The sequence below is a fragment of the Notolepis coatsorum genome (assembly GCF_963971535.1).
Source record: "Notolepis coatsorum genome assembly, chromosome: 5".
Lineage (NCBI taxonomy): Eukaryota > Metazoa > Chordata > Actinopteri > Aulopiformes > Paralepididae > Notolepis > Notolepis coatsorum.
This window is the reverse complement of record NC_140169.1, coordinates 113,667,761-113,677,437: the sequence shown is the minus strand read 5'-3', so window position 1 is coordinate 113,677,437 and position 9,677 is coordinate 113,667,761.

Sequence of the window (9,677 nt, the reverse complement as noted above, 5' to 3'; positions counted from 1 at the left end):
CTGTTCTCATGGCATCTTCTCCGGCCTCCTCTGTGGTCATGGTCCCTCTGTCCTCTCCAGACAGTCTCTTTTTGACCTTTCTCCCCTCTGGCCTCGGAGCATTATGACTATCCAGTCCACACGGAGACATGAGACATGGGCCACAGGGACAGACGCCAACGCGGTTTCCAGTGTCCATCGCAGAGACTTGCTGGAGGATCACCATGGGCTGAGTAGCCTCTCTGTCTTCGACATTGTAAGTCCCCTCAAGGACTCACTCAGCAGGACATTAGGGAACATTTAGTGGTCAGTAATTGGAAATAAATTGCATTGAGACCTCATTCGAGAAAGAGAGAGAGTTCTTTGGCTTCAGGCATTAAAATATATATACAAATTGACAGCGACACCAAAAGGCACACTTCCCAAGACTGGGAGCTGTCCCAATGAGACTGGGAGCTGTTCCGACAAGACTGGGAGCTGTTCCGACAAGACTGGGAGCTGTCCCAATGAGACTGGGAGCTGTTCCGACAAGACTGGGAGCTGTCCCAATGAGACTGGGAGCTGTCCCAATGAGACTGGGAGCTGTTCCGACAGGACTGGGAGCTGTCCCGACAGGACTGGGAGCTGTCCCAACAGGACTGGGAGCTGTCCCAACAGGACTGGGAGCTGTCCCGACAGGACTGGGAGCTGTCCCAACAGGACTGGGAGCTGTCCCAACAGGACTGGGAGCTGTCCCGACAAGACTGGGAGCTGTCCCAACAGGACTGGGAGCTGTCCCAACAGGACTGGGAGCTGTCCCAACAGGACTGGGAGCTGTCCCGACAGGACTGGGAGCTGTCCCAACAGGACTGGGAGCTGGACTGGGAGCTGTCCCGACAAGACTGGGAGCTGTCCCAACAGGACTGGGAGCTGTCCCAACAGGACTGGGAGCTGGACTGGGAGCTGTTCCGACAGGACTGGGAGCTGTCCCAACAGGACTGGGAGCTGTCCCAACAAGACTGGGAGCTGTCCCGACAGGACTGGGAGCTGTCCCAATGAGACTGGGAGCTGGACTGGGAGCTGTCCCGACAGGACTGGGAGCTGTCCCAATGAGACTGGGAGCTGGACTGGGAGCTGTCCCAACAAGACTGGGAGCTGTCCCGACAGGACTGGGAGCTGTCCCAACAGGACTGGGAGCTGGACTGGGAGCTGTCCCGACAAGACTGGGAGCTGTCCCAACAGGACTGGGAGCTGTCCCAACAGGACTGGGAGCTGGACTGGGAGCTGTCCCGACAGGACTGGGAGCTGTCCCGACAGGACTGGGAGCTGGACTGGGAGCTGTCCCAACAGGCCTGGGAGCTGTCCCGACAGGACTGGGAGCTGTCCCGACAAGACTGGGAGCTTGAAACAAGAAACTTAGACGTCTTGGAACATAAGACCAGAAGCGTCTGGCAGATGACCAATCCGGCCGGTGCGAGATGGACATAAAAACAGCTTACGGAAAGGAAGGGAAGGACCCAGTGACACAATGGAATAACTGGCTTTTCATCTGCTCTCCTTATTGTCCTCTCTGTTGGGCTAATTACCAGCCAAGCTTACTGTCCCCTTGATGGCTGTAATTAATCAACGTCTTGCGCCCCCCCCACCCCTCCTCTCTCCTCTCCTAATCTCTGGATCTCATCAACCTGAATGTACACTCAGGCCTGCATGGGCACACCGGATGGCTCTGATGCAAGCTCTTTTGGTGTGTGTGTGTGTGTGTCTTAGCTTTGCATACATCAGCAGTTGAGTTTTTACTCACAGAGTTTGGACCAAGGGGAGTGAGTGTTTTCTCAGCACATAGTTGAGTAATTGTACCTCACACAGGCGTCCTCCCCTGAGGTTGTTTGATAGTGCTGCTGGTGGAGGCAGTGTGCTCAGGGAGAGAGAGAGAGAGAGAGTAGTTAAGCAACTTACCTTTCAGGAATCTATTGTAGGCGTTTAGAGTGAAAGATGTGGTGCTGGCATGTTGCAGACCACCGGGACCCTGGTCTGCAGACACACAGGTACATATACACACGCATCCTTTTATGACATTCTGTTGACTCGCATTAAATTCCCTTAACCTCACATCAGCATGTGTAAACTTAACAGCTGACACCCGCTCAATGTTCTGCCGCTGACTGAAAACACGCTTATTCAATTATCTGGAAAAATAAATCAATCAATAAAAAGTTCCTATTGGATATGCCACTACTATGCTCCAAGTGAAGCACTCAGGCTTGGCACTGAACACCACTTAACCTTGACCACCAGAAGTGTACCCCTTGCTGGCTTTATTATACACAATTTGTAAGTGTAATTTGTGTTGTCATAAGTGACTAGATTTATGGCATTTCGATTCTTGTGGGGACAGTTTTATTTATTTTAACACAAACAAACACACAATCCTAAACTCCTTTACCCCCTTCCCCCCGTCTTGCCCTCTTGGCTAAAGTCTTCAGAAGGCTTACCAGGGCCTTAATCTATCCTTAATGACATCATCCGCTCCCTGTCCCGTCCTGCACCGCTCCCCTGCACACTACCCCTCCTCTATGGGACGGGGGATGAAATAGTGAGTGATAGAGGGAGGGAGGGGGGAGAAGATAGAAACCGGTGGTGGTTTAGGGAAGAGGTCATTCAGCCTGGCAGTCAGAGGGAGGAGGAGGAGCGAAGCAGACTTACGTAGGATCACACACGCACACACCCGGGACCAACGCCCAGGGCATGGCAGCCGGGGTGAGGGCGGAGGGGGACTCCCAGATGGAGGAGATGGAGGACCACGGTCTGGGGATGGACGAGACTGTGCGCGGCCTACTGATGAGAGGGCCCTCTCCCAGGGAGGGGTACCACAGTGACGCCCTGCTGGCCCCCGACACTGACTTCATGACAGGTCAGTACAGACCTGACCTCTCTGTTACAAAGAGGTGCAGCATTTTACCTTTCGTCACTGCGGGTGTACCTGTTTCACTACTTGATGACAACACCTTTTTCCAGATAATGTGGAGTGTACATGTGGAGATAGGGTGTGGTGCCTGTGGTTTACCTGTATTATCTATTGAGTTTAGACAACACAGTGTATGGTTTATTTTGTGCAAATCATGTCAAGTTTATTAACTATAGAATTTAAGTAAAAGCATTCAAAGTTATCAAAAGAAAAGTCACCATCCTACTTGTAAAAAATTCTAACAAATCACTGTAGTTGTAGTTTATTGTCCCTGAAGAATTTGATTTGTACTTTTTTGAAACTTTCTTAACCTGTTGTAAATCAGAATATAAATGTCACAAAATAGGAGGAGAAACCCTTTTCACAGGAGGTTGTTGTAGGGGGTGGGGATCTTTTGGGGGGTGTAGATTTAGGTCAAGAGTAGATGCAACATATAAGTTCTAAAGTGGTTTAGACCACTTCAATGTTGACTTCTAGGACCCCTCACCTGGGACCCTGAAGATTCATTTCAGATGCAACTTCTATGTGTCAATCATTTCTATTGATATATATGAAACATCTGAAATATTCTTAATATAATTAAGAACTCACATTTACCTGTTATCTACTGTTAGTCCTTGTGTCAAGAAGCCAGTCGATCAACTAGAGAGAATTAAAACGTTTTATTTCTGCTGATGAGCGGCTACCTATTTGTTTGGATTACAGATTGGGGCTTTAATATCAGGTACGATTCAAATCAGCATGTGAAGAACATAAAAAGTAGACACACGTGTGTAGTGTGCACTGACTCTATGGGAATCGGTCAGTATCTGTTTACGAGGGCAATAGCGGTTGAAATAAGACACCTTTTTAACATATTGGTTCCACACATGGGAAGGCAGCCTGTTTCCAACAACCAAACTGGAGGAAAAAGAATGACTGCGTGTCATTTAGAATAGACTTTACGTGGAATAGGTGGGCAAGCCAATTGGATCAGTGCCCATGACCTTTTACCACACCCCTTGGTAATTCTATGTGTTGGCGTTTTTCAACATTAATCTCACCAGTTCTGTACCAACAGATTAAAGAGAGAACATTCTAATCGAATTAGGTTAAAGAGGAATAAAACACTTTCACCAGTGAAGCACCATATAAAACCACATAGCTTCACGATAATGTAAACGACTGATTCAGAGTGAAAGACTGATGACACAAAGGACTAAACGAAGAGAGTTGAGTGAGGGTGAACTCATGTAAACTCATGAGACAAGAATAGCTAGACAGGTAGGCCTATGTGTAGGAAAAATATAATTAAAATTAAATAAAAATCTCATGCTCCCACATGTGAAAGAAATTAGGCCTGCTTCTGTGGCACACCTAGAAATATGCTAGAATTATTTTAATTTTATACTTTTAACTCAAACAATCAGTGGGATTGCCTGTGTGCACGTGGGCTGCGTGTGCCAGTGTTGCAGGGTGCTGATATGACCGGACAGATGCTGTCCCAACGTTCAGGAAACGCCATCTGTGCCATCAGAGGATGGAGGATTAGAACATTCTCCTTGCGGTGCTGCAGTTTTAACTTAAAAGACGAAAAAGTATAATATATATCTGAGTGTGTGTATGTCAGTATGTGAATGTGTGCACGTGCCTGTGTGTGTGTGCGTGCGTGTGTGTGTGTGTGTGTGGGTGAGAGTGTGTGTGTGTGGGTGAGAGTGTGTGGGTGAGAGTGTATGCCGCTTGCGCTGTGTGGGTGTGTGTTTACGTGTCAGTGGATCCTGTGTTCTTTGAAAGGTTGAGTTAGTTTTGAGCTTTGGGTGTCTGATAATTCCCTTTTACAGCACATGGGATTATGAGCTATTCTAATCCCAGGGATGATGTCATCACGGCCCGAGACAGGAGGTGAGACGGTGTAGATCTCAAAACGTCCCCCACAGAGCAGATTATGCCGCTCCTGGCTACACGCTTGGCCGCACATGACGGAACTAGTCGTCCACAGCATACAGGCAGGGGGTCAGTCTGGGCAGACGAGACGGAATGGACATAATAAAATATCCATTCCATTACTCTAATATCTCCTCATGGGGAAATTGTGGGGGAAATATGCTTTACCCTTCCACCACAAATTATTTTATATTGTCATTTCAACTGATTAGACTGTAATAGTTTGATTTAGGTCTCCATGGAACTCTGAATGTGTCTTGTGTGTATTACAGGCAGTAATAATAATAAAGAATAATGGGTCCCGGGCTGTAATCAGGGCGAGTTTAGCATCCAGTGTGACAATAAGGTATGTCTCGGCATTCAGCTTGTGAAGCCACCGGTGTCCCTTAACAGCTCTGTACTGTCAGCTCTACTGATCTGTGATCTGTTCTGTACAAACTGCTTACTGGAGAACAAGGCGAGGAGAAGTCCACCTCGTCACACGCAGACGTTACCACTTTGGGTTTCAATCATATTTCTCCAATTATTATTATTTCTCTCTTTCACCCCCCCCCCCCCCCCCCCCCCCTTCACGCACACACACACACACACAGGGCTTATCTGTGTGGGGGTGGGGTCGCTCGTGCCAAAGAGGCTCAGTCTGAGGGATTATCATTGTACTCCACACACATGAATGTGCATGTGAACACACACACACACACACACATAATTTAGGCTGAATGGGGGGACTGCTACTGAGTTTTTAAGCACTAACAACCTCCACCCCACCCCCACACTAACACACACACACACACAATCTGACCTGAAGGAGGCTTTAAGTGCTGTCATGAATATCACCCAGCCTTGTGTTGTCAGGCGACCACCGAGAGAACGTGACAGGATCAAGGACCGAGGAACGAAGACCAGAACAAAACATCCTCCAAACATTAACCACGCTACACACACTATTAACCTACTCTGGAGGCTGAAGAGAGAGAGAGACAGAGAGAGAGAGAGAGAGAAGCACAAGAGGAGAGGTTGTGTGTGTTCTGGAGGCTGAAGAGAGACAGAGAGAGAGAGAGAGAGAGAGAGAGAGAGAAGCACAAGAGGAGAGGTTGTGTGTGTGTTCTGGAGGCTGAAGAGAGAGGGAGACAGAGAGAGACAGAGACGGAGAGAGACAGAGAGAGAGAGAGAGAGAGAAGCACAAGAGGAGAGGTTGTGTGTGTGTTCTGGAGGCTGAAGAGAGAGGGAGACAGAGAGAGAGAGAGAGACAGAGACGGAGAGAGACAGAGAGAGAGAAGCAAGAGGTTGTGTGTGTGTGTGGTTCTTCCCCGTGTCTGCGTGTGACATAACTGGAACAGAGGAGATGGAATCTTAACGGCACCAGCCAGTGGATCAGACTCACCCACCGCTCACAAGGAGGGAGAACATGGCTCTATCTGACAGGAGGAGGAGGAGGAGGAGGGAGGAGGAGGATGAGGGGGGAGGTGCGAGTGAGTAATGTGCTCCAGAGAGGATGAGGAGGAAGTGCGGTGTGACGGAGGAAGGGCCACACGGTCTGAGGAGCCTCCCCAACACCTCGTCGCCCCCATGAGGGTCTCTCATGGTATTATTCAGCGCCACGTACAGCGTCTTGTCTTTGTCTGTGTTTGTTGACGCCCCGCTGAAGCCTTCTGACAGCCCACTGTGGTTGATCTGCGGGGGACAGTAGCACCAGCTGTTGAATGACCTCAATAACATTGATTGGAAAAACATGCCGGGGCTTACAAATCATTCCTCTCACTCAATTCTAATATCACTTAATTCCCGTCGAAACGACACGCCTGTGATTGGCTCGCGATTTATTGATTTTGGCACCTTGTGCCCACAGAGGTGAAATGTCAAACTGGGTTCTCTTTTCACGATGGGCTATCGTTCCGAACGTGTGAGGAGTGCTTTCAACTCTGATTAGAATGTTGCATCTGTGCTTTTCCCCACCAAGCCCTGCTGTGGGAAATACTGTGCCCATTAAGTCCTTCATCAGTTCCTGTCATGTATATCGGAAGGCCAACTGAGGAGAGCTTTCTTTCTCTTTGACTGCAATGAGTTGTCTGCATGTTTGACTCAAACTGTCTCACTAGGGCTCTACGGTTTCTGTTTGAGTCAACTGGTCACCATAGTTTCATGTTTGGCTCTGCGTGTCTGAGGTTTAGCGTGTGTGTCTGCCTGCATCACTCTCACCCTTTGAGGGTCTTGATTGAATCAGCAGGATCTTGGAGTCTATGCTGCATGACCACAGAAATCTCTTATCTGTTCAATTCTGGCAACAAAAGGCATCATGGCTGAGAGGATATGAAGTCAACAGTGATTGCTTAGATTTTGCTAGATTACGTAGCACCCCTCATTTATAATTCCATCACTGATAATGTTATTTGTGTTGTTATGTTTGATAAGAATAGCTAGTCGACAAGTTGGACTCAGGTGGATAGGCTTTGGTTCAGCAATAAGTTTAGTACAGTCATCTAAGATAAGATATTCCTGGGCGGCTACGTGGCGCAGTGGGCAAGGCGCTCGCAACGAATGCTGGAGACTAGGCACGAACAGGATAATAATAATAATAATAACTTTATTTGTATAGCACTTTTTCATACAGAGGTTGCAGTTCAAAGTGCTTCACAACAGTAAAAAATACAGGCATAAGCGAGCATAAAAAGATAGACAGGTAGAATCACAGTGTTTCATATTAGGATCTAGCATCCCAATAGGCTCTCCGCTTACAGTTTTCAGTAACACAAATAGTATAAATAGTTTAAAATTATTCAGTTTAAAAATAGTAAAAAAAAATTATAAAATAGAACGGACATAAAAAATACAGGCATGAGCGAGCATAGCAAGATATGGCAAATCACAGTGTTTCACATTAGGATCTAGCATCCTAATAGGCTCTCTATTCAGTAATACTCCTGTTATTCCCAACATACTTCCCAGTACATATTGCTGTAACTTTAGTGATATTAGATCACAGGGACACGAACCCACACTGTAACTTTAGTGATACTAGATCACAGGGACTCGAACCCACACTGTAACTTTAGTGATATTAGATCACAGGGACACGAAACCACACTGTAACTTTAGTGATACTAGATCACAAGGACTCGAACCCACACTGTAACACTGTAACTTTAGTGATACTAGATCACAGGGACTCGAACCCACACTGTAACTTTAGTGATACTAGATCACAGGGACTCGAACCCACACTGTAACTTTAGTGATATTAGATCACAGGGACTCGAACCCATACTAAATAGTGGGACCTATTGCATGAACAAATAATCAGTGTTTCACATTTGGATCTAGCAAATAATAAAAATAGTTTAAAATTATTCAGTTTAAAAATAGTCATCAGTAAGAAGTAAAAAGTGCATTAACCGACACATGAATTTGATAGGCAGTGTATAAGAGTAGGCAGGGTAAGAATAGTGCAGGTAAATACAAGTTGTGTCAGGATATCCCTGATGTTTCCTCTTGCCACTAGGTGGTAGCAGATATCTATCAGTGAAATGCCTGAGCAAAGAGATAGGTTTTAAGCTGTCTTTTAAAGATGTCTAGCGAGTTGGCTTCCCTGATGTTTTGGGGTAGTTTGTTCCATAGATGCCTCCTGTTCAAGCCCCGCTCTCCACATTGCTTTCAGTTTAGCTGGTCGTCCACTGTAATACACATTGGCCGTATTACGGGGAGGGAAACTGAAGGGTGGGGATCGGGCGTTGTGGACAGCGACTCCTACAGGTCGGTTGGTGCGCCTGCGCACTGGAAAAAGCCCAGCCCAGACCCCCGACGCTGAAAGATCGAGCCGCGCAGGTGAAAAGATGCGACGGCTGTTACCTCGAGTATCGGAGGGGACTCGTGCTATGTATGACTTAGTCCACATTGCAGCCGGCTTGTGGGAGGCAAGAAACAACGTTCGAAGACAGGGAAGGGTTGAATTGGACGATATGAAAATTGGGATGGGAGAAAAATAGAAAATGGGAGAAAAAGTGGATAAAAAAAAGATAAGATATTCCTTTATTGATCCCCTTGGGGAAATTCGGTATCATAGCAGCATGGGGGAGGGGGAGGTACAGGTAGTAGAAGACAGGTGTCACGGAATTTTAGTACAGTGGAGAAGTCAAATTTTAAATAGAATAAAAAGGCAGTGTAAACAATATACAATATAATTAACTCTGGACATGCGCATATGGGCAACAAGGTGCGAGATGAGGGTATGTATGCCCTCTCAGTTATTTTTCCCTACAATAAATCTAGTCGGTGTCCCAGACATGGTCTTGATTGCCTCTTGCTCAGTGGTAAGGTTATTACCACCACCATTTCCTAATAAGAGAGGTGAGTTAGAGGGCTTTGGAGGCTAGTTGATCAACTCAACTGTAACATAAAAGGATTCATAAAATGTTTTACCTAAAACCAAATTAGAAATGTAATTTCTTCTCCCTGGACACCCAAGGTCATTAAAAACATATTACATGCTCTATCATGAGGTACTCACCACCAGCAAGACCCAGTGGAAGTCCTGAGCCATAATTAGAAAAAAACAGGATCTAACCAGGATGTAATGTCCAGGGCTGCCCAAAGTAGGGCCTGTGGACCAAATGTGGCCATTTACAGAATTATTTTTGTCCCTCAAAAGGTTTTCAAATAAATAGGGATATTCACAAATAATTGACAAATCGACCTTTCAGGACCATAAGGACACAGCAGCTCAATAATATACAGTTGCACTTGACCGTGTATATTCAAAGGAACTTTAAAATCAATCTTAACCTTGACCAGTAGCCAATGCAAGGAGTCCAGAATGGGTGCGGTGTGGGTCCTG